Source organism: Rousettus aegyptiacus, unplaced genomic scaffold (genome assembly GCF_014176215.1).
Source record: "Rousettus aegyptiacus isolate mRouAeg1 unplaced genomic scaffold, mRouAeg1.p scaffold_m13_p_2, whole genome shotgun sequence".
Lineage (NCBI taxonomy): Eukaryota > Metazoa > Chordata > Mammalia > Chiroptera > Pteropodidae > Rousettus > Rousettus aegyptiacus.
Window position 1 is genome coordinate 97995510 of NW_023416295.1, and position 25297 is coordinate 98020806.

The following is a 25297-nucleotide window of genomic DNA, read 5'->3' on the forward strand; positions in this document are numbered from 1 at the left end:
GACATACACTAGCATTAAGAGGAGAAATGTTTGTTTGAGTGGGAACTAATTTGATATTAGTGGATATTTTTATTCTAAGATGACCTTTGTTTCTTTATGGAACCTGACAACAGCAGGGACTTGGATAATAATGGCTGAGCTAATGAGGAGCCTCCGGCATTCCACCGACATTAACTATCCTGCCTTCTTTAGAGAATGGCCATGGCTTCACAGATTTAATGAGGATATTTGGAGAATTGCTGAGGCAGACAGACTCAAAGATGGGCCCAATGATCCCTGCCTCCCAGTATCCATGTTCTTATATAATTCTCTCCTGTTGAGTGTGGGTAGGGCCTATGACTTGCCTCTAAGTGATAGATAATGGAAAGTATATGATTGCATGTGCATTGGTGTGTTATATAAAATTTTAATGTCCAACTTCCTATAAGACCCACTTCCCTGATGGCTTTGATGAAGTAAGTGGTCATGTTGTCAACCTGCCTATGGAGGAGCCCACATGGCAGGCATGGAGAGTAATCTCCAGCTGAGAGCCAGCAAGAAGCTGAGCCCTCAGTTCAACAACCACAAGAAGCTAAATTCTACCAATAATGTGAGCTTATAAGTGGATCCTTCTCCATTCGAGCCTTGAGATAAGACCGCAGCCCTGACCAAGGTGATGATTGCAGGTTTCAGATGATATCCTAGAGTAGAGGACCAAACAAAGCCATTTCTGGACTCTTGACCCGCAGAAACCATGAATTAATAAATATGTATGGTCCTAAGCTAATAAATTTGTAGTAACTTGTTACCCAGCAATAAATAATTAATACTATTATCATATTCAAAATCAATTGGTGATTTATTCCAATATTTATTGAGAGAATCCCAGGAGCAGCAACCTTTGCTAGGACTGGAAATACTGTGGTGAATGACAGAGAAAATGGCTCTTCATGGAGCTTATGTTCTAGTGAAATGAATGACTGCAATATTGTGGTTTGTGTTAAGGAATATATATTTGGTCTTCATCCTGGTTCCTGGCACAGAGCTCCTAAAACCCTTGGAATTTTCTGAGAGATAGGAGTACCTTTTCTTATTCATAAAAGAGCCACATCTGAGCACACCTGACTTTGTACTAATGAAGTGACTTAGGGTGAGGCCCCTAGACAGCCTCAGGATGGAGCTGCTCACCAGAAAAACCAAGTAATTAGAAGGCTAAAACTTTCAGCCCCACCCACTGACTTCTGGGAAGGGGCTATAGATTAAGCTCTATAAAAACTATTAAACAATAAGATTTAATGAGCTTCTAGGTTGATAGATGCATTCCTGTGCCAGGAGGGTGATATACCTCACTACCATGGGAACAGAAGCTCTTGAGCTCAGGACACTTCTGGACCTCACCTTATGTACCTCTTCATTTGACTGTTCATCTGTATCTTTTATGATATCCTTTATAATAACTTGGTGAATGTACATACACATTTATTTTTGTTCTGTGAGCTGCTCTAGCAAATTATTCAAACCTAGGGAGGGGGTTGTGGGCACCTCTGATTTATAGCTAGTCAGTCAGAAGCACAGGTGATAACCTAGACTTGTGATTGGCATCTGAAGTAGGGGCAGTCTTATAGGCCTGAGCTCTTAACCTATGGGCTCTGACACTATCTGTAGGTAGATAGTGTCAGAATTGAGTAAATTTATAGGACACCAAGTCAATGTCTGCTGAGAATTAGATTATAGGTTGGTGGTGTTGGAAAAAAACACATCAAAATGACATATTTAGTCAGCAAAACATCCATAGAAAATCTAACTTTATGCCATGTAAATTTTTCATAGTCTGAGATAATGCCACTGTTCCTCATAAAAATGAAAACATGTTCATCCTGTCTCTAAAAGGAGAGACCTAAAATCTTAGAGTCCCTGAAACTGGCTCCAAGGTCAGAATTTTTGAGTAATGGTCATTCTTCTTAAAGTTTAGTAACAAGCCCACCCTGTTATTCTATAACTTCTGAACTAAGTTTTAAAGCTAACCATCATTAATACATCTATATAAAATGGCAAGAGAAAAACAGAAGAAAATAAAATAGAAAATCAGTTAACTGCATAAAAATATACTTGCTGGTTTCTTTTATCCTCTCCCTGCCAGAATCACAGGGGATTTGTTTCTGACATTTACTGTGAGAGCCTGGGTGAGCTCCTGGAGTTAAAACTCACAAAATTGTGCGGACCCCTCTGTGACTGGGACCTCTGGGGTGTTTAGCTCTCAGATCTGTCCACTCTGTGCCTCCAGCAAGTCATCAATTAATGTGCTGGTTTTCTGCTTCATCACTGGTTCCCATGGAGGTTGCAGCTCTTAAGCTTCTACTGCGAGTTTGGAGAAACATGATGGAGTGAGAGACAAACCCAGATCCCTCCCCTTGAACCAACAATAACCTGAAAACCTAAAACTCAGCAAGAAACACCTAAACTGCACACCAGCGTGTCTGAGCATAAGATCTGCGCATAAGAGCTACCACAGGTCAGAATTCCAGGCGTCGGGAAGTAGACTGGGAGAAATAAAGAAGTTGCCTCTTCCAGCCACCAGAGTTCCCTGTAGAGGGAGGGAGAGGGGAGAAGGTACTGAGACTTCCCTGAATACCCTGCCTGTGAGAGCTGTGAGCTCCACGCAGTTGGCAGTAGGGCTCAGTCATCAGGGCAGAGAGCAGAGAAGCAGGATGGCAGAGAAACAACAATTGTTTTTTACCAGCCACGGTTGCAAAACTGAGGCTGAGCCACAACCCACAATCCCCAACCCAGAGGGCCCTTCCCTTATATCCTCCAAGATCGAACACTGTGGAGCCCCAGGGAAATCTGAGCAAATGCTACCAAAATTGTTGCTAACACTGACAGAGACTAAGACAGAGGGTAGCAAGCATGAATAAGCATCTACAAAAAAAGGCTTTATATAAAGCAGGGATCCAACAGAAAAACACCATTGCAACAGGCTAAAGAGAAACCTTTATATAACAAATCTTCTTTCTGAAAAATAGCAAAACACACTTCCATTAATGCTTAGTTGGGGAATAATCAAGGTGATAAGGCATCTCAGAAAGAAAGAGAAAAATATCCAGGAAATAAGTATATAGACATAGAAATATGCGACTTAAATAACAGAGAATTCAGGATGGTACTTCTGAAAAATCTCAGTGAGATCCAAAACGAGTTATAGCAACAATTTCGGGAATTGAAAAAGCTACTAGATGAGTAGAATGAGTTCTTTAGCAAGGAGATTGAAACCCTAAAAAAAAAAAAAAAAAAAACAGAATGGGTCTTCTGGAGATTAAAAAAAAACACAAAACACATTGCACGAGTTGAAAAATGAAATAGCAAGCTTGGAAAATATAGTTGATCAAATGGAGGAAAGGATCCTTGATATTAAAGACAGAAATCTAGAAATAAATCAGGAGGAAGAAAAGAGAAACTGAAGAATAAAAAATGATGAAAGAGAAATACAAGAACTAGCTAATACATCAAGAGAGGAAACATAAGAAGAATGGGCATTATCAAAGGCGAGGAGAAGAAGCAGGGACTAGAAAGCATTTTCAGAGAAAACATTGATGAGAATTTCCCAAATCTAAAGAAGGAGCTGGAATTCAAGAAGTCAATCTAATTATCTCAACCCAAAAAGGCTTTCGCTAAAACATATAGTATAAAAATTATCAAAAATCAATGACAAAGACAGAATTTTCAGGGCAGCCAAGGAGAAGATGCTAACTTATAAAGGAACACCCATTAGATTATTGTTGTACTCTCAGTGCATATTTTACAAGCCAGAAAGGAGTGGAATCAAATATTCAAACTATTAAGTAAAAGGAACTACTAGCCTAGGAGAATGTATCCAGATTAAAAAAAAAAAACATAATTAGGAGTAAGGTGATAATCAGGCAAATAAAAGCAGAGGAGTGCAACCCTTACTAAGAACAGGGCATTATAAGCTTAAACGATGAGAAGAGAATTGCTGTAGCAAGATAGTAATGAACGTTCAGCATACATAGTGACAAATTGAGACAACGATGACTGAAAAGGAGAGCATTCCAAGATCCAAATTCACAAAAAGGAATGAAGATAAGGCATGCACAGAAGAAAATGGATGGCACACACACACTCACACACACATACACACACAATTATCTTTTACATACTCACCAAAGATTCAGAACTGAAGTATATAACATAAAACAAGAAGAACCAGAGAGAAAACTCACAAAAGCCAATCAAAATAAAACAGAAACACAAGGACAAGGAAGCAATGGAAACACCGAGCTACTGGCAACCAAAAGATAAAATGGCTATAAGAAGACCTCATATTTCAGTAATTGCCCCAAATGTAAATGGACTATACTCACCAATAAAAAAGCACAGAGTTGCAGATTGGATCGTAAAACAAAACTCAACCATATGCTGTCTCCAGGAGACACATCTCAGTTCCAAAGACAAATATCGACTCAAAGTGAGAGGGTGGAAAATGATATTTCAAGCAAATGGCATTCAGAGAAAAGCGGGAGTAGTGGTGCTAATATCAGATGAAATAAACGTCAAAATAAAAAAGGTAAAGAAAAATACTGAGGGACACTTCATAATGATAAAAGGAATCATGCACCAAGAAGACATAACACTTATTAATATCTATGCTCCCAGTTAGGGAGCCCTGAAATATGTGAAGAAATTACTAACAGAACTAAAAGGGGAATCAGACCAAAACATGATCGTAGTAGGGGACCTAAATTTTCCACTGTCAGATATGGATAAATCATCCGAACAGAAAATCAATACAGAAATAACATTCTTAAATGACACATTAGACCAACTAGACATAATTGACATTTACAGAGTCTTCGATCCCAAAATAGCTGCTTATACATTCTTCTTTAGTGCACATGGAATATTCTTAAGAATCGATCACATACTGGGACACAGAGATAGCCTTAACAAATATAAGAGGGTTGAAATCATACCAACCATATTCTCTGATCATGATGCTTTGAAACTAGAGATCAACAGCAAAAAGAAAGCAGGAAGAATTACAAATACATGGAGATTAAACAACATGCTACTGAAGAATAACTGGGTCAGAGAAGAAATAAAAAGAGAGATCAAAAGAAACATAGAAAAGAATGATAATGATAGTACAACATATCAAAACTTTTGGGATACAGCGAAAACAATCATAAGATGAAAGTTCATGTCACTACCGTCCTATCTCCAAAACCAAGAATGAGCCCGAATAAACAACCTAAATTTTCATCTTAAACAACTCGAAAAGGAAGAACAAAAGTCAGCAGAAAGAAATAATTGAAATTAGAGCACAAATAAAATGAATTGAAAAAAATACAATAGAAAAAATAAATGCAACAAAGAGTTGGTTCTTTGAAAGGTTAATAAAATTGACAAACTCTTGGTTAGACTCACTAAAGAAAAAAGACAAAAGACACAAATAAACAAAATCAGGGATGAAAAGAGGGGAAATTACAACAGATACTGCAGAAATACAAAGGATTATACAAGAACTATAAAAAAAAGTATATAATACCAAATTTAATAACCTAGAAGAAATGGACAGTACTTAGAAAAATACAACCTTCCTAGACTGAATCAAGAAGAACTGAAAAATCTAAATAGACTGATTAACAGTATGGAAATTGAAATAATTATCAAAAACCTACCAAAAAGTAAAAGTCCAAGACCAGATGGCTTCATCCTACCAAATATTCAAAGAAGATTTAATACCGATTCTCCTCAAACTCTTCCAAAAAAATCGAAGAGGAGGTAATACTTCTCAACTCATTTTATGAGGCCAGTATCACCCTGACACCAAAACCTGGTAAAGATAACACAAAAAAGAAAACTACAGACTAATATCTCTCATGAACACAGATGCAAAAATCCTAAATAAGATACTAGCGAGGCAAATACAGCAATGTATTAAAAAGATTTTACACCACGATCAAGTGGGCTTCATCCTAAAAGCACAGTTATGGTTCAACATATGCAAATCAATTAATGTGATACACCACATAAACAAATTGAAAAATAAGAATCATATGATCTGATATATCAATAGATGAAAAAAAAGCCTTCAACAAGATAAAGCATCGGTTTATGATCAAAACACTTAACAAAATTGGTATAGAAGGAAAGTACCTTAATATAATTAAGGCCATCTATGACTAACCCTCAGCCAACATCATACTTAATGGTGAAAAACTAAAAATCTTCCCTCTAAGATCAGGAACAAGGCAAGGCTGTCCACTATCACCACTGTTGTTCAGTATAACATTGGGTCCTAGCTAGTGCAATCAGGCAAGAGAAAGATATAAAAAGCATTCAAATAGGAAACGAAAAAATCAAACTGTCACTATTTGTGGATGACAATGACATGATTCTCTATTTAGAAAACTCTAAAGACTTCACAAGAACTCTACTAGAAACAATTAGCAAATACAGTAAAGTTTCTAGATACAAAATCAATGTTCAAAAATCCTTAAAATTCCTATATTCTAATAATGAAGTGTTAGAAAAAGAAGTGAAAAAAATAATTTCTTTGCAATTGCAACAAAAAGAATAAAATCCCTGGGAATAAGCCTAAAGAAATATGTGAAGTACCTATATAATAAAAACTACAAGACCCTATAAAAGAAATTGAAGAAGATACAAAGAAATTGAAAATATTCCATGTTTTTGGATTGGAAGAATCAAATAGTTAAAATGATCATATTATCTAAAGTATTACACAGATTTAATGAAATCTCTATCAAAATCCCATCAGCATTTTTTAAAGAGATAGAACAAAAATCATCAGATTTGTATGGAAGCACAAACGGCCCCGAATTGCCAAAGCCATCCTGAGGAAAAAGAATGAGGTTGGAGGCATCACTCTACCCAACTTCAGATTATACTACAAAGTGACAGTAATCAAAATGGCATGATATTGGCAGCAAAACAGACACACAGACCAGTGGAACAGAATTGAGAGTCCAGAAGTAAGCCCATATTTATATGGGAAAATAATTTTCGACAAAAAATCCAAAAAACTACAATAAAGAAAGAAAAGCCTTTTCAATAAATGGCCCTGGGAAAACTGGAAAGCCACCTGCAAAAGAATGAAACCAGACTGTTGTCTATCACCACACACCAAAGTTAATTCAAAATAGATTAAGGACCTGAATGTAAGACCTGAAAAAATGAAATGCATAGAAGAAAACAGGAATGAAACTCAAAGATCTTGGACTTAAATAGGATTTCATGAATTTGAAGTCAAAGGCAAGGGAAATAAAAGCAAAAATAAATGAATGGGACTACATCAAACAAAAGCTTCTGCTCAGCAAAAGAAATCATCAATGAGGTGAAGAGACAACCATCTGAATTGGAAAATATATTTGCAAGCAGCACCTCCAATGAGGACTTAATATCTAAAATATACAAAGAACTCATATGACTCAATAACAACAACAACAACAACAAAATGATCCAATCAAAAAAATGGGCAGAGGACCTGAACGGACACTTGTCCTTAGAGAACATAAAAATGGTCAAGAACTATTTAAAAAGATGCTCAACATCGCTAGCTATTAGGGAAATGCAAATCAAAACCACAATGAGATACTATCTTACACCTCTTAGAATAGTTATAATCAACAGGAACAGGACAAGTAATAATAAATGTTGGAGAGGATATGGAGAAAAAAGGAATCTTCATACACTGCTGGGAGGCAGGGACTGCAAATTGGTACAGTCACTATGGAAAACAGTATGGAGGTTCCTCAGAAAACTAAGAATGGATCTACCATATGATCCAACAATCCCTCCACTGGGTATTTACCCCAAAAGACTTGAAAACTCATATCTGAAAAGATATTTGCACACCGATGTTCATAGCAGCACTATTCACAGTGGCCAGGACATGGAAGCAACAGAAGTGTCCTACGATAGATGATTGGCTAAAGAAGCTGTGGTACATATATACAGTGGAATATTACTCAGCCATAAGAAGAGATGGAATACTACCATTTGTGACATCAGAGATAGACCTCAAGATAATCATGCTAAGTGAACTAAGCCAGACAGAAAAAGTTGAAAATCACATGATATCACTTATATGTGGGATATAAACCTAAAAGTAACAAATGAACGGGACAAACAGAGACTCATGGACATGGACATGGACAGGTTAAAAGGGGTCAAATGTGTGGTTACGGAATGAAATCTAACTATGGGAGGTGAATAAACCCTGTAAATATATATATGTTTTACTGTTAAAGTATACAGCTGAAACTTACCATAAAAAATAAATTAAAAAAAAATATATATATACTTGCTAAAACAAGGAAGATGTAATAACAAATACTACCTTCCAAGTACTTTACATATATGTAATACCCTACATAAACTACCATTTTACAAATGGGGAAATTGAGCGAAAGAGAAGTTAAGAAACTTGCCCAAAGCGTTCAGCAGTAAATCTGAGATTTGAACCCATTTAGTCTGACTTTAAGTTCTGTGCCCCGAAGGGTAGCAGAATATGCCATCCCATTACGTGCCTGTTTGGCACGAGGACTATTTCAAAAAACTGCAGACAAGGAGAAGCTAGAAAACAGAGAAGTTATCCTTTGGAAGTGAGCTATTAACAGAAATGGCTTTTTCATCTGAGAGAACTATCTGTTTGACAAGACGAACTTGGATTACTCTATTCTTCTTCTTCTCCCCGCAGTCCTGTGAATTGCTCTCCCCTCTCTGAAGCCCCAGTCTCTATCCCTTTCCTTAGCTCAGAATGGTACATAAGCCCTAATTACCTGGCCGCCTTTGAAGTCTCATTTTTGTGAGGCTCCCATATGTAATTAAAATTTCCCCCCTCCTGTTAATCTGTATTTTTATTATGGAAGCGGGGGGTGGGCAGGATGCAGCAGAGAGTTCTCAGCCAAGAATCCAGGAGGATAGAAGGAAAATTACATTCCTCCCTAACAGCACTTAATCACTTCATTATACTACTTCTCACCATGAATAGCCATCATGACCCTTGTTTCTACAGTATTCATAAAGGCACCATTGATGTTCATAATAATTTTTCCTCCACCACCCATTTCACAGTCCTCTGGCCTGCAGCAAGCATCTCAGCTGACTAGGAATCTTTACTTGATATATGGACTGTAGAGTCTGTCTGGGTTTGAATCCACTCTTACCAGCTATGTCAACTTGGCAAATTGATTAACTTCTCTGTATCTCAGTTTTCTAATCTATAAATGGGGATGCTATAGTTCCTATATCTTGGAATTATTATAAAGATTAAATGGATTAATACCTACAAGGCATTTTAGTTTATTTTTGCAGTGTGAAGGGACAGTTCCAAAGGCTCTCACTTAACCCTTTCTACCATAATAACATTCACAGCACAGACTAGGGACCCAGCGTGACTATTCTGTCAATACTTGAACTACAACTGAGCACTCAAGAATTTAGGAAACAACTATAGGATGGGTTCAAGGATCCACTAGGATCCCTATGGATGGTCCTATTGCGAGTGAGACCCATAAAGTTTCAAACACCTACCAGAGAAATACAGATGGCGTTTGGAGTCCCCAGGAATTAACATTAGCTAGGAAGTAATAATAATGATCCTGAAAACCCTGTAGCCATTTTCAAGGGCCCAGTTGCACTGGTATGGCTCCAAGTGCCTTTTTTAAAGAAAAAAAAAAGAAAAACATCAGTGTACACTTATGGTGGCATTGCAGGGTTCTTCAAGAGCTTGTGGTCACTTCTTTATTCAAGGGGCTCTGGGTCTGGAAAGTGACTCAGGTCTGGGAATAAGGTGAAGGACTGTGATTCTCTATTACCATGCCTAAAGTCAGTCCTCTGTCCCCCAGACTCAGATTCTTTCGGTGTTGTTATACAAATTAAGTAAAACTTAAGTGCCTTAGGATCTACTAGGTACTCTCAAATAACTCTAAAGTCAAATCCTTCTGATAATCTCACAGGCCTTCTGCTAATTTCAGGCATCAGGACTTGTTTGCTCTTTTAGGAAACATTTTTTTTTTTTAATGGAAGCATCTTCTCTATCATCCCTGGCCTACAGAGGGTGAGTCCTTTTCAAGAGTGCTAATTCTCCTCTCCCCAGTGTTTTTTTATGAAGCTGGGTGAGTAGATCAGCTATTATAAATCTCTAATATTCCTATCTCCTAGAATCTTTGGAGTTCCTTCTCTACATTCCATCAAGGAATATATGCATCTGAAGTTCACAAGCACAAGCCATTATTGAAACACAGTTTCAAACAACCAAGTGAGAGGTTTAATCCACTTCTAGTTGTTCAACCTCGCATGCCAAACCCAGAATTTTAGAAAAGAGCACCTATAAGATGATTTTAATCCCGTCTAAAATTATATTCTTCTCTTCCTAACACTCTGACAATTCTTTCCCATAGTCTCGCAATGCTTTTGTTATACAAGCCTTCTCTTTCTAGGTTTGATTTTGATTTCAGGACATGCTAGAATCTGACTCTAATTGTAGGTCTGGAGTAAATGAGCAGAGGTGGGCTATAAGGACATCCCCTTGCAAGAGGACCATTGAGTGAAGCTGATGTGTTTGAACAAGACAGAGCCAGCTTTTTCAGAATGAGAGGAAGGGCTGCTTTTATTAGCCCAGGAAGCTCTGTGAGTTCTGGAACTTTAAATTCTTGGCATTACCTCACACCTCCAAAATATCTCCATCTCAGTATTTTGGGAAGAACCACTTTTTCCCCTAAATGCGCTGAAAGACCTGATGAGACTGTGAATTAAATCTATTTCATAATTTATTGATCTTCAGTATCCATCTTGGCCTCTACTTTTTGGCTTCATTAGCCCTCTGCTTGTATAAAATAAAAGGATATTTTAGCAAAGTCGTGAGAACTTTCTCTTTTACTGGTCGTCTTTGAAGTGAGAATTTCAGTCCCTAAGCCTGTGGTTGTTTTCTTTAAATTTCATCTCTAACTCATAGCCTTTATATTCCTCCCTCCTCAGTCTACCACAGCTTTGCTTTTAATAGGCATTTTGTTTTATGTGACTATAGGTGATAATATTGGTGTTTTTTTGCCAGTTGGCACTGTGGACTACTATTTGCATGATTCATGCTATAATCAAAATTTAATTTTATATGTATCTCCCACCAACTCTTTAAACTTCATTTAGGATTTGGAGGAGAAAAAGGTGATTTCCCTCTATACCTGGATGAAACTTCTGACAGCTTCTATGGCTTCTCTTTCTATGACCACTCACTTTCTTTCACCTCTAGAAGTCATTTTCTTTTTTCTCCAAGGTTGAAGCTAGGGTAGAGATGAGAGGGAAAGGGGCAAGTGAGTTATTACTTCATCTGATGGCATCACATTCTCTGGGCCCTTTCGGTGATTAAAGCTGGGGGTTTAAAGGACGGTTCAAATTGATTCTTTCTCTCAGGGCTCTTGTATAGAAATTTCGGAGATTCCCTGCAGGCTTCTTCTCCTGCAGTTCCCTTGACTCAAGTGGATGTCTCTCTTTTCTGGATGGTCTCTTTCAACTCTTTCCTCAGCCCCTGGACATCCAGTTTTGCATGCTTAGCTTCTTTTGCTGAGGTCTTTCTAAGAGGACCTGTTGGATAGAACCCACGGCTCTCTCCAGTGTAATCCAATGGAATCATGGATGCTCTCCTTACTCCTTGCCAATAAACTTAGAGTCCCGGGTGATTCCAATGTAGCAGTCTTCCTGGTTCCTCTATCTCCAAAGCACTTAGCCAAGCATTCTTAACATTCTGTGCTTTGCTGGTGGAGTTGGACTTTCACAAGCCCAACTGATTGAACTGGTTTGGTCTCAATCTTTTGTTTTCCAACTGCAGAAGATACATTTCAGGGGCTATGCTGGGCTTGGAGTTGGGAGATAGTGCCCATACTAGGAGACGAAAGCATCTGCAACCTTTTGCCCATATCTCAAGTCTTGCTTAGGTTTGAGATTTGTTAGAAGATAGTCAAATATTTGTGTCCTAGTGGCAAAGGGTCTTGGCATATCTGTCATCTTTGTTTCTATCTATGGAAAAGGGAATTCATAATATAGAAGAACTACAAAGAAAAGGTTTGAGGTAGACACAAATAACGAATGTCCCTTACAAAGGTTTTATGAAAAAAAAGTTTATGGTTCTGCTGAATACATTATTTTCAACAATATAGAACAAACAACAAACAACATAAAACCCTCTCTCATGTATCTTTTGAATTTTATACTATTATTTACAATACCTATTCAAAACATAAATTAAAAATATAAATGTAGTTTTTGATATTTATTTTTCAATTAAAGTTGACATTCAATATTATTTCATATTAGTTTCAGGTGTATAGCATAGTGTTTAGACATTTATATAATTTACAAAGTGATCCCCCCAATTAGTCTAGTGCCCATCTGGCACTATATGTAGTTATTACAATATCATTGACTATATTCCCTTTGCGTTCATCATATTCCCAGGAGGGGGACTGGGAGGCTGAGTGAAAAAGGTGAAGGGATTAAGAAGTACACATTGGTAGTATAAATGCACTTTTCAGTGACCTTCCATTGGACCGTTTTTCTTATCCTCACTCATCTTAGGCTGTTGGGGTCTTATAACACCTTACATTGTCATTGTTCTTTAACACTGGCAATTGTTTTGATTGACTCTGATAGTCTTTGATCTCATTTAGTTCTTGTGTTGTTATAAAAATAAATGAGGTAATGTATTTAAAACATCTAGCAAAGAGCCTGGCACCTAGTAGGTAATCAATGCTGGTAATCCTCCTGCTTTTCCTCTTCCTAATATTATTGACTGTGGTTATTATTCAAGTCTTGATGCAAAGAACTCATTGAGATGTACAGGGTATCTTTGAAGGGCTTTACAAACGTCCCCACAACATAAATATGGACACTCATTCAAGCTAAGCCAGTTATGCTTTCTTTCTAGATAAAGTGCTAGGTGCGTGAAAGGTAAGATCACATATAGATGGGCTCAGAATTGGTACCAAAACAGACCAAAGATAGACAGAAAGGAAGCAGTTGAAACTGGGAAGCTGTGGAGTTAACTTGGTTATCACATGTGGGCTCTATAGTCAAATTGCCTTAAATCTCTGCCCTGTAGCCTGCTAGCTGTGGGATATTAGGCAAGTTACTTCAGCTCTCCAAGTTTCTTTTTCTTCACCTATGAAGTGGGAATAACAACAGCATCTAACTCATTAGGTTTTGTTCATTGCTGTGGATAATTACTGTCCTGTAGCAAGTTTGATTCCTGGATTTTAGTTTACTTGAAAGTTTATGTTTGAAAAATGTTTTAATTCCCCAAGTCTTCATCTTCTAGTGAAATAATGTCTCCTGGATATCTGGATATCTGTAAATATAGTTAATATGTTTTAAAAGGTTTTTATAACTAATCAGCTTTAATATAAAACTCGGTATCTTATAACTTATAAAAATGGAAAGATTTCGAAGATCTCGGAAGGTCTAAAAGTATCAAGACGAATTTCGTTCAAAGTTTTCTTTAGAGAGAAAGTTTCTTTTTAAGGCTAGATGGATGTCCATTCAAGGAGTGAATTGATTTGCTATACATTCAACGAAGTTAATTCCAACCAGGTGGTGGAAACTGTGTCATTTCACAATTGGTCAAGCACTCCATGTGACATGCAGAACTAAAAGTAATCTAACAAAAATGTCTTTCTACTTCTTTCCCAAATGAGCTCGAGAAAAACTGGCAAGATCTCTGTGGCTAACTACCAGAACCCTGATTTTATAAAGGTGACTTTCAGGGCCGTAACCTGGAAATATAAGCTTTCTGTTGTCCCATTCTTCTTTACTGAATTAACAGAAAAATCTCAGCATGCTAAATTATAAACTATTTCTTTTAGTAGGTGTCATTCCACAAATACCTTTTGAGTTGTAGAAAAAGCCTTTGAAGGAAAGTCTCATAGGTAATTTTGTTTTAGTTGTCCTTGATTATTTTATTACTTCACTTTTAATTTTTTTAAGTAAATTTAATACTATGAACCTAAATTTTTTCAGATTTCCCTGGCCCATGGGTTGAAATGTGGGTATATTAATGATAATAACTCACATTTTTCTGAATATATTGCACATCTTCAAGTCTCAGAGCCTTTAGTCCCCCTATTCAAGTCTCATTCAGTTAATTTGGGAAGTACCCAGGGGGGTTATTGTAAATTAGTTTGTCCACTACAGTTACCAAGGAGCATTTATGATTTCTTTCCATGCTCTGACCATCTCCCTCCAATGATATCTGTTGTCCACTGAGCCATTTGAGGATGAGATATTTCTACCACCCATGCCGCCAGTGTCTATGGGGATAACACTGGGGACTGCACCAAGAATGCCATCTTTCAGTGATCCTCAAACAGCCAGCCCGTGGTATGCCAGAGCAGTCTCATGTTCCCCAGAACCCTAAATATGAAAAGCTGGGCTACATCCCTCACGGAAGAGGGAGAAGTCCCTGCCCAGTGGGTACTTTGTTACTTAGGCACAAAAAACTGATAAATCCAAGATCGACCATAAATCTCTGGTGCTAAGTCTCTCAGAGTGACAGAATTAAATGTTTGTAGCTTCTTGGTGGTGATATTGACTGAGATGGGGGATATGGGAGAAGAGGCAGTTTCTGTTTGGGGGAGGGAAGACGAAATGATACATTTTCCATAGCCTGCCTGAGAATAACACAACTATACATAAAGCTAATTAAGTCAACTTTGTGCTTGTTGAGTTCGGGATGCCTAAAGGATGCTAAAGGCTCATTCGTCTGGAATGAGCCTTTGAAAAATAGAGACTTCATTGTGTATTTTCAGCTACTCTTGCTGTACTGCCCAAACATGAATCACTGGTGCTAGGCTGTCCTCTGCACTCCTCTTCCTGTGGGGAGGGGGCAGGGAATCTTTGCTTCCTCTCATGCAAATCATCTCATGTAAACAGATGCCTTTTCTTTTAGTTCATCAGTACATTTGTTGGAACACTTTTGGTTTCAAATAACAGACATCAACTTGAGCCAGCAGAAGTGAATAAAGGGACTGAATTATAAAGCTCTTGGAGTGTCTGCTAGAATAAAATGGTAGGACTGCAGCTGGGTCTCAATGAGAAAATAGAGGACTGAAAAGCTATCACAATGTTTCCTCTCCTTTGGAGTTGACTGGCTTTCCCTGATCCCTACTTCACAAGGAGAAAAACATGGTTCTATGTGGGCTTTCTTGGGAAGTGCAGTGAACTGGACATTTATGAATCAAAAGGTGATAGAGAAGGTGGGGAGTAAGGAAGGGGTTTGATGTTGATTTGGGAGATGTGGGCAAAGGCCAGATTAAGGTAGATTTTAACAACTGAGAACTTTATCCTGAAGGCAATGAATGTCAGAGCCACTGAAAATTATAAAATAGAGCAAACAAATTTCTATCGTAGTTAGATCATGCTGATAGTATTCAGAGAATGGATTTGAGAGAGCAAGACAAGAGATGGGTAGACAAGTTTGGATACTGTTACAATATACAGTCTTAGAAGCGATTCAGAAGTCCTACTGGGAGCAGGAATAGAGAGGAAAGGATGGATTGGAGAACTATTTAAGAGGTTGAATCCACAAGACTTAGTCATAAATTGACTATGAGGAGAAGGAGAAAAATTCTAAAATGACTGCCAAATTGTTAGCCTTGAAGACTTGTTAAATGGTGGTGATATTGACTGAGATGGGGGATATGGGAGAAAGGGAAGATTTTGTTTGGGGAGATTTTGTCCATAGCCTTCCTGGGACTAACCCAACTATACATAAAGCTAATTAAGTCAACATTGTGCTTGTTGAGTTTGGGGGTGCCTAAAGGATGCTAAAGTGGTGAGGTGCAAGAAGCTATGAACATTTAATTCTGTCACTCTGAGAGAGTTAGCACTGGAGATTTATGGTTGATCTTGGATTTATCAGCATAAAATATAAAATATGGTCATATCAATCATGATACCGAATGGCATGACTCAAGGAGAGTATGTAGTAAGAAGAGCAGTTGACACAGGGTGGAAGCCTAGAAAACACCAGAATTAAAAGGGAGAAGAAGAGACTGAGGAGGAGAAGCCCATGAAGGAGAAGCCCAATCACAGTGTTAAATATGAAATGTTTAAAATATGTTTATTCATTCTTTTAGTCACAAAATATTTATTGAGCATCTACTATGTTTAGCATGCTGCAGCAGTTAAGAGACCAGGCTCTAGAGCCAGACTGCCTAGGTTGGGATCACAGTCCCAAAATTTACTTGTCTATGACCTTGGGAAAGCCATTACCATTTCTGAGCTTCTATTTTCTCTTCTGTAAAATGGTAATGATGACAGTAATTGCTTCATGAGGATTAAGCAATATATAAACATGGTAATTACATAATAAATTCTATTATCATCATGTATCAGAGACTCTCCTGGACTTCAGAGATACAGTTGTAAACAAAACAGACTAAGTCCGTGCTTTTATGGTATTTCCATTCTATTTAGAGATAGAGGGAGTATAGACCATAAATAAATAAGTGAACAATAACAACAATAATAACAACGAAAAGAAAAACAAGAAAATATCAGATAAGTGCTAAAAAGAAAATAAAGGGGTAATATCATAGGAGGCTGGGTGAGCTGAGACAATGTAGGTGGGGTAAATGGTATCTCAATAATTCTGTAACAGAAAAAAATACTTGGCTTGGCATTTATTTGCAGCTTCAGCATTTGCAAAATGGCCATAGTAACATCTATGTCCCAGAGTTGCTTCAAGGATTTAATGAGATTCTGTGTGGAAAGAAATTACCATAGTGCCCACACATAGTAAGTGCTCAAGAAATTTTACACTCTTGTAACATGCTCATTAAATGTTTACCAGCTGATTCCTACATCTTTAAAAATTGAAGCGGAATCTGTATTAAGCTGAACGTTAAAGCAGAAAGAGTGCTTAGAAATCAATCTAGTTTTATCCCTTATTCTGCAAATGAATTAGTGATAAACCCAGAAAATCACCAGACAAGAGAGGATCAAAGGAGGTTATGAGAGTGAGTGAGTGACTACATCAGTGAATTCACGATCTCAGAACGATGGCTGTTTGCCATATTACTTAATCACACGTGCTCTGCTGAGGAAGTGACACAGAACTTGGCTTGGCCCTATGCAAAAAGTGAGCAGAAGAGCAATTTGTTTTCATGTTAGCATGCTCACTAGAGTCTAAAATGGAAATGACTTTATACAGTTGATAATTTTAAAAATTCCGTTAAAATTCCCCAGATAGATTTTTAAAAACAGAATCATAGTTATTTTCCTTAATCTTAGCAACAGAGAAAATGTCTACGGCCATGCTACCCCGTCTGATCTCAGAAGCTAAGCAGGGTTGGATGGGAGACCACCTAGGAAGACGAGGTTCTGTAGGTGTGAAAAATAAAAAAATAAGGGATTGTAAACTGACAAGGTCCTTGCAACCTGCGAGGTCAGCCAAGGGTTGCCTCACCTAAAAAATAAATAAATACATACATACACAAAAATTTTAAAAAAAGAAGAATTAGTGAAAATATTAAATATTAAAGCTCCTCCAAACTACTTACATGAGTTTTTTTAACTACATCATTCTCTTTCTCCCTACACACACATGCACATGTGCGCACTCTCACGTAATTCTAAGATGCACAATTTTTACAACCTAACATCTCTAATCAGGACATAGCTTATGATCAATGGCTTCTTCTAATTTAATTGAGAGCATCATTTTCTTTCTTAGCTTTACATAAAATAATGATGCATCTTAAAATAAATGATAAATTAAAGTATGGTATATATATACACATATATAAAGGATGAATTAGAAATTAGTGCTGGTTGAGTGTTCATAATGTGAAAGAGTTCATGACTAAGGGTTCTCAAAGTGTCAGAGAAAACATAGAAGATGGGGCACCATCTTCTTTATATGAATAGAATGTGCATCCTTGGGACTTATTGATAGGCAGTCTGGCCTTACAGATACTTTTGCTAGTGTAACTCTGGAGAAATGATTAAGCAGCACAGCTATGATTAGATACACCTGGATCCTTTTAGGAAAAGACACCATGAACGTTTAGATGTCACACGGTTGAGTGTTTGGTCCTTGGAATGTTCAATGTTTATCCTAAGCTTCTGCAGGCAACACTTCAGTTGTTTGAAGACTGCAGAAGCCAGAGGAGTTGATGTGGCCTCCCATCTGAAGCAGCAAAGCCCTTCTCTACCAGTCTTGCTTATTTTAGGGCTGTTGAGATTTCTGCAGCTGAAAGGCTGAGTACCTGGTATGATTTGAGGGTCCCTAGTGCACGTACCAAAGGGTCTGACTGACAAACTCCTCACAAAATAATAATTGTTTAGATGCTGCTGAAGATAATTGATTTGGACTTTCAAAAGTTTTCTTCTTGGTGCATTCAATTCAAAAGGCCTCCTGCTCTCATCATGAGCCTGCAAACACAATCCCTGGGAGAACAAAAGACAATCGAAGCTTAAAAGTATTGCCAGTGCTGGCCTTCTGAACTCATTCGGAGTTTCCATGGAAGTGGCGTCAGGGTGGTTGGATTTGTTTTCTTCTCTACTTAAGCAATGAGCTAGTTTTTTTTATTATTTGCTGGTCGTTTAGAATAGTAACCTCAGACATGTCTCCATCGAAAGTACATGGGATCTAGAGACACACAGGGAGAGTTGCACATGGCTCTTCTGCCAAACCAAACCAAGCAGAAATACAAAACATGAAAGCAAGCCAGCCAAAAAAGATTGGTTAGGATCATCTTGAAGTTTTGAATCTTAAGAGGGAAAGGAGTACAGAATGGAGTATCTTCTTAAAGCCTGACTTTAGGTTAGGGAAGCTGAAGCAGTCGGCGGAGGTGTTCTGTTCTTTTGGCATGAGAATGTCCAGAAGACTTTTTCCATTCGCTCATTCACTAAATATTTATTGTACACCTAGGCACTGAGGATATAGAAATGTCAATCAATGGAAGAACAGACAGTCTAACCACATTCATGTTCCCTCCTAGGGCATGGAGACAATGAACAAATAGATGAATAGATCACATGAGGTGGTGATAAGTGATAAATGCTGTGAAAAAAATAAAGGAGAGAGAGTGCCCTGGTGAGAGAGGTATGTTGCTCTGTTTTATGCAGGTAGACAAGGTACTACTTTCTGAGAGTGTGAGATTGAGAGATATGAAGACATAAAGGACATTAGGGAGTGAGTCACAGGGTATTGTGGTGAAGTGTGTCTAGTAGAGAGAAAAGCAAGTGCAAAGGCTCTGATGTGGGAGTCTGCTCAGCATACGCAAAGACCTGTTTGGAGGTGTAGTGCCTGGAACGGCTGGAGCTGGGCATAGTGGTGGCAGGTGAGGTCCGAGAGAGCAGAGAGAGGGCTATAGATCTTGGCCGAGTTGTCAGGATGTTGTAAGGACTTTTAGAATAGTCCTCTGAGATAAGAGGATTTGGAGTTTGAGGAAAGGAGTGATGTGTTCTCAGTGCCATGTGACGAGCACACCATAGCAGAAGGCAAGGTAGAAGCAGGGAGACCTGCTGGGAGTCTGCTGCAATAGTCAAGGATTGCATGGAGCAGGCTGGTACAGGTGGAGATGGTGAGAGGTCGTACAATTCTAGATGTATTTTGAAAGTAGAACAGGATGAGGTGATGGATTGCATATCAGAGGCACAAGAAAGAGAAGCACGAAGGGCGACTGCAAATCTTTAGGTCTGCACAGCCACAAGAGTGGAGCTGTTGTATCCTAAGCCAAGGGGGACTGGAGGCGGAGCCAGTGTTTGGGTAAAATCCTGCTTCGGACTTGTTAAGTCTGAGGTGTTCGTTAGATATCTAGGTAGAGATGCTGAGTAGGCAGTCGTGAGTCTCAGTTCAGGGGAGAGGTCTTGGCTAGGGCCACGTATGTGTGTGTCATCAGCCTGTAGATGTGTTAAAGGGACTGAATGAAATTATCTAGGCAAGTATATAAATAGAGATAAAAGTCAAGGATAGAGTAGTTAAATGATTCATTTAACCACTATGCTATACTGCTGCTAGAACACGCCCAATGCTGATGGATTAGTTCTACCTTATATTATATTGATGGAGAGACAGGCAGAGTCTGGGATCGGGGCTTATTATCTCCTTAGGATTTTCTTGTAGAGGTCCTAGGACAGTAAGGTCCTAATCTGGTTGGCAAATGTTTAGACTTTGACTTTCCTCTGAGACAAGTAGTTTGAGCAGAAAAATGATGTGCTCTGAGTCACATCACTTTGAGGTCTGCAGCTAAACAAAGGGTATTGTTCTCTCCGCCAAGTGCACCAGTCCAAACGTCTCCTGACACCGTCCCACCCCTACTCCACAGGAGCAATGACCACAAAGAGGGTTCTGTCCCCTCCCTGAAGAGCTACCATCCTGCCACCTGTGTACTTCCACCTATTATCACCTTAACATTGGGTGATCAAGAGAACAGTGACTTTATACTGAGATTAGTGTGCTTAAATCTTGGTTTTGCTGCATGCTCTCTGTAGATCTCCCTGAGCCTCAGTTTCTCATGTCCACATTTCTCACAGGCTTATTTTGGCAATTGAATGAGACGATATATGTAAAGACATTACCCCTGTATCTGGAAAATAAGAAGTAATTATAATAGTAAATATTATATACTAGGCACTATTTTATACATGTATTTTATACATTTATGTTTAGTTAATCATCATAGCAACTCCACGAGGCAAATGCTGTTATTATTTCCATTTTATAGACAAGATTAAGTAACTTGGACAGTTAGCAATTCGAAAGGCCTGGCTCTAGGAATGATTTATTTAACCACTATGCTATACTGCTTGTTTCGTTATTTTTTTTATAATGCTTCCTGAAAATACTTTGAAATTTTTCCTCTTCATCATTTTATAAACAATAAATAAGTAAATATTTTTATTTTATGGCTCAAGTTTTTAATTCTCCATCTTGTATTTTTCTTTGTTATTAAATTGCATTCATTATCTGTTCCTAAGACAACTGTTACCTCCTTTATACTGAAAGAGGCAGTTTAATAGAATGACAAGAAAAGAAAAATTCAAATGTTCTGAAACACAAAAGATAAAGTCTTATTGCCAACTTTCTGTGTGGAAAGCTAGGTCAGTGTAGTTGTGCATACAAAGTAAGCCGGAGATATGACTTTCTTCTTGAATAGACAAGAACTGACCAAAAAGGAAAATTATGTTTTTGGATAGCCATGAAAGTCTGCACAGAGCGTGAGGGATTTGCATTTTAGAATGTAAGAAGAAACCAAAGTCTGTTTGTATCCTGCATACATGCAAGATTCCCATACGTATATGTCAAAATGTATGCATGAGCTTGTGTTTGAAGGCGTGTGAGTATATGTGAAAGCCTATGTGTAGGGAGTGCACGCATGTGTGCATTTAGAATATGTAATACTTATTGACTTCCAAAGGAGTTGGCCCTGTGGGTATTTGGCACAAAAGGATGGGCTGGGATTAATTTTCTGGTTTATACTTCTTCAAATCACTGAGTTGGTGACACTGAGAAGGAAAAACAGTCACCAAGGAGGACATAAAATCATGTTTCCCATAAAATAAGACTGTCCTGTTTAGCAAATAAATATACAGGACTCTCAGTTAACTGTGAATTTCTGCTAAACAATGAATAATTTTTTGATATAAATATATTCTATGCAACATATTAGGACATCTTTTACCAAAAAAGTATTTTTTATCTGAAGTCAAAATCTAACTGGGGATGCTGTATTTTATCTGGCAACCTCACCATGAAAGAGAATGAATTTAAAGACCTGCTGAATTTTAAAAATCTTTAAAATCCACAAACCACTTTTGGACTAGCAAAGACCTTTAATTCTGGTGGAGAGTCAACTTCTTTTCTCTTTCAGAAAGTCCCTTAATGATGGGGCAGTACCGTCTGTGAAACAGGGAAGTAATCTTGTTAGCACTCTGTCCTCTCTTCAGGAGAAAACCCTATAGAATTTCACATCCATATCCTCATGTATAATGAATGGCCTGGGGTACTTCATAGACCTTCATTCTCCACTTGAATAAAAAAATTAAGACTTTTAAAAAGGATTTTAATTAAAGTCCATTAATTAAAGACTTTTAAAAAGGATTCCTATGGCATGTCTTAACAGCCAGCCAGTATTCTGCGGTGTTCAATTTTTTTTTTCTTTTCCTCTCTTTCTAGCTCATGTGTAGACAGAATTCTCTTTTCAGGAGAATAGCAAACTCTTCGAAGCCTCAGGAAAGAATAGCTTACTGATGGAAATGCAGACAGAAAATTTCCTATGACCTCTGGGAAACTCAAAGCAGGCACAGGTGAGGCCCAAGACCCAGAGGGCATATAATTGGAGGCAGGTGGTGGGGAGGATGTGGGGAGTCGGGGAGACGGGGAAAAAGGGGGTATGGGGCGGGGTCCTTGGTGACCTGGACGGCATTTGGACAACATAGAACTTCTTCCACCTCAAAGTGCCTTCCTCATCCTTTTCACTGGACCAAAGGAACATGTGTGGGTAAGCCTCAGGCTCTCAAATAACAGTCCCTGTGTCTTCACTCTCTTGCTTGAGCTAGAACCTTTTGGACTGTGCTTTCCTCATCTGAAAAATGGCCGAAATACTAGTGCCTACATCACAGTTACTGTAAGGACTAAATGACAGCATTAATCAAACCATGTCTGGCTCTCAGGAAGAACTTCATAATAATTTTTATTACTATTATCGCTGGGACATATTTTTCCTAATAAATTCAGCTATAATTTTAGTAATAGCCTATGTTCTATGTTCATAGAATAATATGTAAAAATATAGAAAAGCCACAGGGAAAAATTAAATCAGAAATACCCATAAAGCTCTCTCTTTTTCTCTGTCTACATACCAGTGGTTCCCCATGCTGACAGTGCATCGGAACAACTTGGGAAACTTTTAAAAATATGGACATCTGGGCCTCAAACCAGATGTAATAAATTAGAACCTCTAGAGGTAGGGGCAATGGATCTGTATTTTAAAAATTTACAAAATCAGGCTTAAGAACTCTGACACTCATACATGTTCTCTCTCTCTCTCTCTCTCTCATATAGTTTTCAAAAACTGGACAATACTGTACATTCAGTTTTGTAACCTGCTTTTGTCAAGTTGCCTTATCTCTCATCATCATTCTTCCACTGTATCTTTTTTTTCTTAAAACTTTAGCCATGGTTTCTAATAAGCCCGGATCCACTGCTTTCCACCCAGTAGTCATTTCACAAAATGAATCCATTGAAAAATGTCATCACTCCTGCCTTCTCTTGCCTCTCTAGTCTGCCACAGTTGATAGATAGAGACCTGTTCACCATTACTCCCTATCTGCCTCTCTTGAATTCCAGCTTCCTAACTGATGGCCACAAGTGGCTCTGCCCTTTCAGTTGTCTCTGTGGCTTTGTGACTAAAGCTTGAGATCATGGTGGCAGACACGCCAGTGTGGGTTTGCACATTTTCTTCTCTAAAATATTAATTTGACATAGAATGCTATTTTTCATTTAGTGCTCAGCCAACCGTGGTGGTGGTTTATTTCAGCTCAAAACTACCTCCAAGGATTTTGAGGGAAAATATCTTTGGTTGTCCAACTGACATTTTAGGAAAATAAAATGGCATTAAAACTCCATAAAAAATCCCCCATAGACAGCTGTCTCCTGTTACTGATTAATGAGAAAGGACACAAGGTGAGCAAGGGCCTTAAACCAATTAGGAAGCAGACACTCGACCATTTAGGCACATCCTGCTGACAATATCTGAAATTACTGCAATAAATGCAGCAGACACAGGACAATAAGCATCACCCTGACTTTCCATGCTGGCAGGCTGATACTCCAAATGCTGAAAGGAAGTGTAAATGATTTTTATTTGCAAACATGCATTTCAAGAAGCACCTTGATGAAATGCGTGTTTGGGTATCATTTGCATGGAATAGCAAGCAGCCTGTGGTGTAGCAGGTCACTCACTAGTCTTTGAGTGAGAAAAGCAGAGGAGGACTGGACCCCTAGAGCTGGACCATTTGTTTCTGTGTCTCTGGCCAGGCCAATTGAAGGATAATAATTAGAGTTGATGGCCACTCTGAGGACAGCAGGGTTCAAAAAAGAAGCCTGAGCTGTTTTGTGAATGAACAGAGGAGAATGGAGGCAGCTTATAATTACTGAGGAATGATGTGCCAGGCATTCTTAAGGTTGATTGAGGAAGCATCTCCTCTCTTAGGAGAGTATATATTTTGAATAGTGCTGGTAGGATGACTTTCTATACAAGAGCAAAAGAGATAAAGATTATTTGAGATGAAGCCCATGAAAAGAGTTGGGGCATGCTGGCCTCTTTTTCTCATCTCAGGCCTTAGGAACAAGAGTCTTAAATATGTGAAATTTTTTTACTGCACTCAGAAAGAATGCGGGTGTGATAGTCACACAGATTTGCAAGTCCTTCCCCCTCGAATTGGTCATTTAATATTTCTAGGGCTTGATTTCCTCCTCTATATAATTGGGATAGGTCCCCACTTCACAGAATGGGGATCAAATGAGATCAGTTCACACACAATGTCTAGTACTCATTTCCCATAGCTGGCAGGACCAGAACGGAGAGGAAATGAAAGTCTCAACACCAGGCTGAGATTGGGTGATGTTTTTGTCTGGGGTGACAGAGGCTTTGCCTAAAGGGAAGGCTAAAGCCCTGGCTAAGGCTGGTTCACTAGCTGTGACAGTTTGATGATTTGCTAAGTCAGAGTGAGCATTGCCCTGCTCTGCTTTGTGGTTTCAAGGCTTGATTAATAACAAAAGTCATTCTGTGATCTGGCAAAACTGCTCCTTCTCTGTGGAGCAGTTTATACTGTAATTCTTTTTGATCCTGAATAATGGAAATTGCATCATCTCAGGAGGCGAAGATCCATCAGACGGGTTTTGCACCTCCCTTATCCCCTGCCATAGCGGATGCACCATCCAGGTGGTAGCCTCACTGTTCCTGTCTTCAGCCTGAATATGTGCTCCTTCAGTTTTCCAAACCATTCTCACCCCAGAGGTGGAATTCTCACCCTGATGGTGATGTTGTGTGGCAGAGAAGTTGTCCAGGACCCAACCTAGTCTTTGTAAGCCCATCCAAGCGACCACGCCAGAAAAGGGAGGCCTGTTAACCCTCTTTATTAGTTTCTTCAGAGTAAAAACAGCACCCCTGATGACAGTTAATTTTATCTCTCCTTCCTGGACACTAAGGGAATGATTTCTTCCCATTCTCAAACTGAAACAAGAACAGTAGTCAAGAATAATTTCTAAACAAAG